The sequence below is a fragment of the Chinchilla lanigera genome, unplaced genomic scaffold (assembly GCF_000276665.1).
Source record: "Chinchilla lanigera isolate Chin_1 unplaced genomic scaffold, ChiLan1.0 scaffold00045, whole genome shotgun sequence".
Classification (NCBI taxonomy): domain Eukaryota; kingdom Metazoa; phylum Chordata; class Mammalia; order Rodentia; family Chinchillidae; genus Chinchilla; species Chinchilla lanigera.
The window spans coordinates 16,590,350-16,599,266 of record NW_004955446.1 but is presented as its reverse complement, the minus strand read 5'-3'; positions in this window follow the sequence as shown (position 1 = coordinate 16,599,266).

Sequence of the window (8,917 nt, the reverse complement as noted above, 5' to 3'; positions counted from 1 at the left end):
CTTGCCAGGCAGGCTCTGTGCCGCTGAGCTAAATCCCCAGCCCTGTATGTCCTTTTAATCCATATTATTTTGTTTTTCACTATCTTTCATTTTTCTCTATTTTGCAGATTATTCAGTTGCAGTCTATAATTTTGAAAACTGATTATTTTAACAGCTTTTGCTTAATTTCTTCCCTTTAAATTTTTTATCGCACTTTATCATTTTCCAGAATTTTCAAAGTTAAAAAGGATCAGTGGTTTCCTCTCTCATATTATCTTTCTCTCATATATGACATATGAGATGTAAAAGCAAATGATAAAATCTATGGTGATTAGGCCTCATTTTTATAAAAATAATATGCATACTTGAAATTTATTTTCCAGGATATCCATCTAATTACAAATTTGCAAAAAATGTAGTGAATCTCTTTACAGAATAAGTCAAATGACACAAGAAACCAATCAGCCAAATCTACGATGTGGGAAATTCTTCAGGACCAGGGACCCAAATTCTTCAACAATAAATGTCATGAAACCAGCAGACAGAGAAACAATTATAGACTTAAAGCAAATCCTTGATGTTACCTTATTTGGAAAAAAGCATGTTAAAAAATGTTTTTGAGTCAATCAGGGTAATTACATTAAGGGATAATTGTTAACTTTATTAGAAATTATTATATTGTTATGACTTTTTTCTGGTGCTAGGGATCAAGTCCAGGGTACTGTGTATGCCAGGCAAGCACTACCACTTCCAGGCCCTGATTTTGTGTTCTTAGATATACACACTGAACCTACAGGCTCTACCACAGAGCTACATCTGCAGACATTTTTACCCTTTAATACAGGATCTCAGCTAAGTTTCCCAGAATGGCCTTGAACTTGTGATCCTCCTGCCTCAGGCCTCCTACTAGGTGGAATTAGAGTTATATGTCACAAATTCCATCTTTGAAGTACTTTTTGGTAAACTATCATAACAAGTGGAATTTGGCCTTGGCTCTGGCAAAACTGCGAGAGGTGGGGAAGGACAACAGTTGACAAGATTGGCATAGTGTCAGGAATTATTGAACACGGGTGACAAGTGTAGGGAGGGTCACTATTTTCTCTACACATGGATGACAGGTGTACAGAGGTTCACTACCTTCTCTATACATTTGTGAAGGTTTGAGATTTCCCACAGGAAAGGTGGTGAGCTTATAAGTGATTTACCTTCCTTTTTCAGTATTTTTACATTTTTGCTCTAATGCATAAGTATTAGTTGTGTAATAAAGAATGTTTTGAATGCTTTAAACAGCCATCCAGTATTTTCAATATATCCCCATTTCTAGCAGCACTTAGCTCATCCTGCATGTGCTCCTGCCAGTCTTTTAGATTTTGAGAAATGAATTTTGACATTATCAGGAAAGGTGCCATCTTCCATTCAAGGCAGCTTTGAGGTTCAACTGAGATCACGTTTCAGAAAATTCAGTGTGGCCATCCCAAATAGATCTTATTTATTATTGGCTTACTTACTACTTTTTTTATTTTAGAAATTGGTGTTTTATTTTCCATCAACTTCATTTCCATGCTTACTGCTTTTTTCTATGTTTTCCTCTTTTTTTATATTACAATCCATACTGTTAGCACATATAAATGTACAGGCTTCCATGTTTTATTATAATGTATAGGTTATTATTATTTGACTTCAGAAATACTTTGTTTACTTCTGGTTCTATTCTCTTTTCCCTGAGATACATCTAAAATACCCACTGAATAACTGCTATATCGGAAGAATTTTCCACAGAAAAGTCCTATTTTCCTTAAGTATGTGCTCCTTAGAAATCCTTCTGTCTGGCTTTTAAGAGAAAATGCCACTTTCTTGAGCGGTAAATGGGAAATACTGAGATATTAAGAATAACAATAATAATAATGGCAATAAACCAGCTGCAATGGCACATGCCTGTAATCACACAGTCAGGGAGACAGAGACAGGAGAAGTCCAAGTAGAGCCCAGGCTGGGCAACTTAATGACTTAAGCAAGACCCTATCTCCAAATAAAAGTGTAAAGGGTTGGGGCTATAGCGCTGCGCAAAGCCTTGGGTTCAATCTCAAGAAAAGAAAAGAGAAGGAGAGGAGGGGAGGGGAGAGGAGAGCAGAGGAGAGGAGAAGACAGGAGAAGAGAGGAGAAGAGAGGAGAGGAGAGAAGAGGAGAGGAGAGATTGGGTTCAATCCCAAGACGGAAGATAATGAATTTCCCCCAACACTCCCTTCCATTTCTCTTTCAGCTGCTTTCTCTCATCTCTGACACATCGCTATTGTCCTGCCCCCATGTTTCTGGTTCTTTTAGGCCTACGGTCATTTCACTGGGCCTGTTCATGCTATTTCTCCCGTCACTTTCCTCTGTTGATTTATCTGTGTACCTCTAACCATTTTATTCTTTCTGCTCTCCACTACTGGACTTACACAAATATTTCTTTTCTTTAAAAAAAAAGAAAAGAAAAGAAAAGTGGTCTCATTTGGTCACACTCTTCTTTATGGCTGTGGTTTCCTTTGCAGCCACACAATTTGTGCCCCTGCCACCTCCACCGTTAGAAGTCCATTTGTTTGTTTTCTGTTTAATTTCTGCAGCCTCCGACATGGTTCTACATGGTCTCGTGTGTTTTGTTTTTGCTGTTACCGGTCATTTGGGCAGAAGTGACTGGTTTCATTTTTTAATTTCTGATTCCATTTGTTTGTTAGAAATTGGCCTGATTGTGTCCCTCTTGCTTTTGTTACCACCAGCTACTGGGAACTCCCAGAGCCCTCAGGGGATTCCTGGGACTATGAATCTGACTCCACGTTAATGGTGAGAAACCAGAAGCTCAGGTTTCTTGATTTCTGGAACTTTTGGGGGACACTTCAATGCACTATACATTTTTAAAGTGATATTTTACATTTGCGTAACCCAATTGCTTTTACCATGGGCGTTTACAGCTATCTAAACATTTGTCTATAGTTTTTGTTTTGCAGTAGAGGGGACGGAACCGACGGTGTTGTGCGTACTTATTAAGTGCTCCAGCACAGAGCTATAACCCTGGGCTTTTCTAGAGCTTAAGACCATTTCTACACACTGGCAATTAATCATATCAGCCACAGCCTTGAGAAATTTCTGACTTGTGATTACACTTGCCTGCCTCAGTCTTTGGATCACACATATAGGATCCCGCACTGTTTTCTGTAATGCTTGTTTCCTCGCTCCCTGGAGAACAAATTATGATATATGCACGAAGTATAATAGCAATATTTGCCTCCAACCCTCTATAGAAGTTTTGAAATGCGCATAATATGTAACCTCTTAAAATAGTACCTAAAAAGCAGCAGTTGGGATGGAGGAAAAGTAGATGAATAAAGCAAGGGTATATTTCCACTAAACAACCCACCAATAAGAGCTTGAACAGAATTACAACAATGATATGGATTAATGAGGTATATTTCAACAACAAAAGCAAAATAACCAAGACACTCTTAGATACAATTTCACATTACCTTTCTATAACACTCTAGTGTTTGCTAAACCTTTTTATACACTTTTTTTCCCTTTCTGAGGTTAGTTTTGTCATTTTCTTCCAAAGATAAAGCATTTTTTGTTTATTACAAATTTTATTTTACAGTATATATCAAAAGAGAGAACTCTAGACATGGTGGTGCACGCCTGTAATCCCAGAACTCGGGAGGCTGAGGCAAGAGTACCGCTGCAAGTTCAAGGCCAGCCTGGACTACCAGGTGAGTTCAAAACCAACCTAAATTATAAAGCATGACCCCGTCTCAAAAAACTGAAGGGGAAAAAAGAGGAGGAGAGGAACCACTTTTGTGCAGTGATAGCAGACTCTTCAAGTCCGCGAAGACAGCAAAAGCAATGTTTTCAGCTGGGTGCCCTTAGCACGGGCACGGCCCCTGTCATGTGCAGAGGCTCAGAGTGTGCAGATTCCAAAGAGATGTAAGATCCTGGTGGGATTTTCAAGCCTACCCACTTTCCACGCTGTCTCACATAGCCCAACTTCCTCCACAGTGCTTTCTACCTGTATAAGTAATTTACCTGTCCTGCAGACACTGGGTCCACCTGACCATGTTACCTTCATGTCATTCAGCCCAGTGCTGTAGGAAACTGGACTCGGGGACCTTCACAGAGGGTGTGATCAAGCAAGAGTGCGATGAAGACATTTGCGCCGAATCACCAATGATGAGGAGACAAATCCCTCATTATTGGACGCACGTCTCTGGCTGAGAGTTTAGTGCTCTTTTCACTGAAGCCGTGCTGCTTCCTAGAAGTAGATTAGCAGGGACAGTCACGCTTTCCAAAGTGCGGTGTAGCTGGTAAGGTAATACCGAAGCAGATACATCGCACAGAAAGCGTTTGCCCGGGTGCCGTCCGCGCCCCTCGCGGGTTTTGGTTCTCTACTCACCTTTTGGGCAGAGGCGGGAGCGTAACAGCGGCCGGGATGAACTCGGGCGAGCGCTGTCTGCGGCTGAGGGTGCTGAGTCATTTCCCTCCGTCCACATCTCAGCCTCGCTTCGTCTTCTAAGTCATGACCATGGCTTTCATCTCTCCTTTACTCTGACAGTCCAGGGTTTTTAGCCATTATCCAAATGCAATATTGATTCTCACTTAGGAGCCCTAATCCTTCCCCAGCGGAACTGGCTGTTTATTTGATACAAGAGCTAAACCAGTTGGCTTAAAAGTGCTTTTACAAAGATACTAAGAAGTTGTTTACAAAAACCATATTTAATTTACAGAGAATAGAACCGGAAACCAGAAGTCATCGCCACCAGCCTTCTCTAATAGGCGCCTGGCTTGTTTCTCCCTGTGTTGTAAATTGGAACCCTCCCCCACTTTTTTAAAAGACCATTAGTACCATTCAGGTGAGAAAAAAATAGACAGATCTTTGAATTAGTTTGTAAACATAATTCCTGGTCTAAAATTATTTGTCTATTCCTTTCCAGTATAGGTATTATTTCTTCAGGCCTCTATAATATTTTATTTAACCTCAGACAGGTGAAATCTATGTAATTTATTTCACTTATTATTCCTCAATTTGAATCTTTTATTTGATTAAAAACTCACTTTTTAAATGGGATATGGTGGGGCATGCCTGTAGTCCCAGTACTCAGGAGGCTGAGGCAGGAGGATTGCCACAAGTTCGAGGTCATCCTCGGCTATCTAGCAAGTTCAAGGCCAGCCTGGACTACATACTTTTTTATTCTACATAAATATTGTTAGCATGAAAAAGGCGTTTCTTAATCAACTGAATAACTGACCTGAGGACTGGGAAAGCCAATCATCATCAGAGAACTGGTTCAGCTGAGAAAAGGAGCCACACTGACGAAGGGAAGTCGGCAGGGAAACAGTGGAGAAGCTGGATCAGGGGTCAAGACCTGACACAGTGTACCTTCACCCTTGTAGTAGTGTGCTTCTTGCTCCTGCTTGAACGCGGCCTGCCATTTATTATAACAAGACTTACTGTTCAGGTGAGGTTGTACCTAGAATTTTCACTGTCATTAAAACAAGCAGATCACTGGATCCAGCTAATGCCTATGTACATACACATAGCTTAACTGGGATCCACATCCAGTGCCTCCCCAAATTTCTCATACCGTCAGTCCATCTAGCGAGAGCTCGCCAAGGGTCATCAGAGGTCAGTGTAACTTCAACAAGGTTGGAGCAAAGGATGACCCTGAGCTTCAGAAACACTTAGACATGTCTATTACCATCTCGTTTCCCAGTGATGGTCTTGCTCTGGTCAGTTGTGACTCCCACAAGCCTGGCTCTTCCAACAGTGACGATACAGCAACCTGAAGCCCCGGCCAGCCCTGTCAATGCCATCTCTGTCCTTGGCTTTGTATCTTTGCTCAGACTTCTCCCACCTGGGTGTCTGTGTGTGCCCACTCTGTTTCCACGTCCTCACTCAACATCCACGTGCTCTATAGACTGTCCATCATCAGGACTGATCCTACACGATTCTCCTCCAGGAAGCTCTCTCTGAGCTTAACCTTAAAATAACATTTTTCTCTGCTGAATTGCCACTTAGCCGTAAGTTAGTGTAGGGCTTCTCTGTCGTGAAGTCTAGTGTCTGGGAAATACACAGAAACTGGAAAGGAGTGTGCTCTGTGAGCTCGCCCAGGGGGAACACAGGCCTAGATGGTATGTTCGGTATCTGAAAATGATAATCACCAAGCCGCATGTGAGCCCAGGAAGCTGTCAGTGCAGGGCCCAGAGCCAGGCATCTCAATGAGCAAATGAATATAGCTGGGGAACTGCACTAGTAAATACACAAATAAGGGGTCTGGCCAGCAAGAGGGAGGGCAGTCAGAGGTGCAGTGCAAAAGCTACTGGGTAAATGGGTAAGAAATAGCAAGAGTAACACATGGCCTAAGTTGTTAAGAAATTGGGTTTGGGGACTAGAGATGTATCAGTGGTAGAGTGTTTGCCCAGCATGAGCAAGGCCGCAGGTTCAGTCCCATCTCAGAGACAGGGAGGGAGAGAGGAAGGGAGGAAGGAAAGACAAAGAAAGAAAAGTTGGTCCTGTCATCAAGTAACTGAATTGATTACATAGGCATAAAAATCACATAAAAACTGATTTTTATCCTGAAATACCACACTAGAAGTATTTAAATCCTTGTGGCAAATGACGAATATAGAGGGCAATTTATTGGCTCAGGGTGAATTTCAGGTCTTCTGTTAACAAAGCTAGAACAGAAATAATTTTCCATTTAAAGCAAACAGTGAAGCACTAAATGCCAAATATAGCTGCAGGTACCATCTCCTGCTGATTTGTGTGTATGGGCCGTGAAAGGGAAGCTCAGAAATAAAGGCTTAGGGAAAAAAGTAGAAGGCAACATTTACTTGCAAAAAAAAAAAATACGAGGAAGTCAGACTTCAAAATAAATTGCTCAAATAAAAAAAAAGAACAGGTATTTTAAAAACAGATAATATGATGAAGACTATCACTTTTACACTAATTTCTTTTTTTAAAATTTTTTTTGTCTTTTTGAGACAGGGTCTTGCTATGCAGTTCAGGCTGGCCTTCAGCTCACTTGGTAGCCCAGGCTGGTCTCGAACTTGCAACGATCCTCCTACCTCAGCCTTCCGAGTGCTGGGATTACAGGTATGTGCCACCATGCCCATCCTACATTAATTTCTTCATAGTGGAAAACGATTTTATCAGGGTTACCATAGTCACAAAGTTCATGATGTATCTTCAGACAATAGCATGGCAAAATCAAGGAGCAGATCATTTTCATTGAAGAGAGCAAGTTAAAGGAAACACTTGTGGGTTAAGCTATATGGAGGACTACAAGTAGACAGTGAAAGACTTCTTTTTTATTTATATCAGAGCAAAGAGTGAGGTTATTGTCTCTTTCTTTAGCAGTGGGACATGATGTACATCGGCTTACAGTGGTGTCAATGCCAGAGGTCATTTCTGTCTTGCGTCCTTCCTAGCATCGTGTTTTCTCTCTAAACAATTTCCTCAGCTGTGCCATTGATTTTATATTTTTGTTTGAGCTATCTCATTTGTATAAACTTAACAGAGAGAAAGATTATATATAATAACTTCTTTGTATTTATTTTTAATGAAATAATTTATTTTTAATGAAATAATATTATGCAAATGCTTATGAATTTACCTCTACCTCTAAATTTGAGTTTTAATTTATTTTTGTGTGCTTATCAAGTCATTTACGAGCAGACCAAACCATCCAGTTCACCTTCACCTGATTTTCCCTACAGGACTTCTATTAGAAGGAGGCCCTTTTATGAAAAGATACCCAAATTTCTCAGTGTCACTTTTCTGCCAAGAAGTGACATTCTTTCTCACCTCTAAAGCTGAAATTATCTAGATGAAGCCAGGAGATAGGGGAAATTAGGCAGATAGGGCACAGGTCCTGAATAGGCAACTTAAAGTGAACTAAAGGTAGGGGCCTAGGTGAGTTAGCATAGCAACAGAGACTATCAGGGCCTAAGGAAATGCAAGAGACAAAGAGAATGGGTTCTTAACCAAACTTTGGAGGAAGAAAAATGCAAACGAAGCAGTTTGCACTCTGCACATCAAAGGCCTACCTGCAACCAGCAGCACACCCTGCTTTCTGTCCTGTACTCCGGTACCAAAACTGTAAGAAGACCCTTGAGTCTGAACTTCCATGGTGTCCACCTGATGCAACACCCCCCACTGAGTAGCAGAGTGGTTTTCTTTTATTCTGTCCAATAAGCACGCACTTGACCATTACCCACTGCTCCCTGTTTTCTTGGCTTCAGTCTTCGTTGCCCCAAAACAAGGACTGTGAGCTAGACAGATCAGGTTATATATCATAGAGCAAGGACCAGATTAAGTCCCTCCAAGAATTTGTACACATTGCTTTTTTTTTTTTTGTCTTTTTGAGACAGGGTTTCCCTGTGCAGTTCAGGCTGACCTTGAGCTCACTTTGTAGCACAGGCTGGTCTTGAACTCGCAGTGATCCTCCTGCCTCAGCCTTCCCAGTGCTGGGATTACAGGCATGCACCACCACGCCCAGCTACACATTGCTTCTGCATGCAAAACACAGAGCTTGGGCAGCTCGCTCCCTGCCTCATAGGCCCCCGGAGGGAGGGCCTCTGGCGCACGGGGAGCCATGGGCGGGGAGCGCCTGTCTTCCAGCTGGCTCACTTCCTGCCTTGAAGGCCCCCGGAGGGAGGGCCCCCAGCACAGGGGGAACCATGAGGCTGTGAGCGCTGTTGTGCGCTGGCCTTCAGGCCAGCCGCCGCTGCTCAATTGAGAACTATCATGACACAGAGAAACAATGACACAATTGGTCCACCATGCACCGCTGCAGATGCCCACCTATGGATGTGTGTGAATTATTCAAACATGGAAAAACCCCTGGAAATATATGCTATACAATGGGCCACTCTTGCTCCTGCCATTGAGAACCAGAAAGGTCTAGAGTCAGCA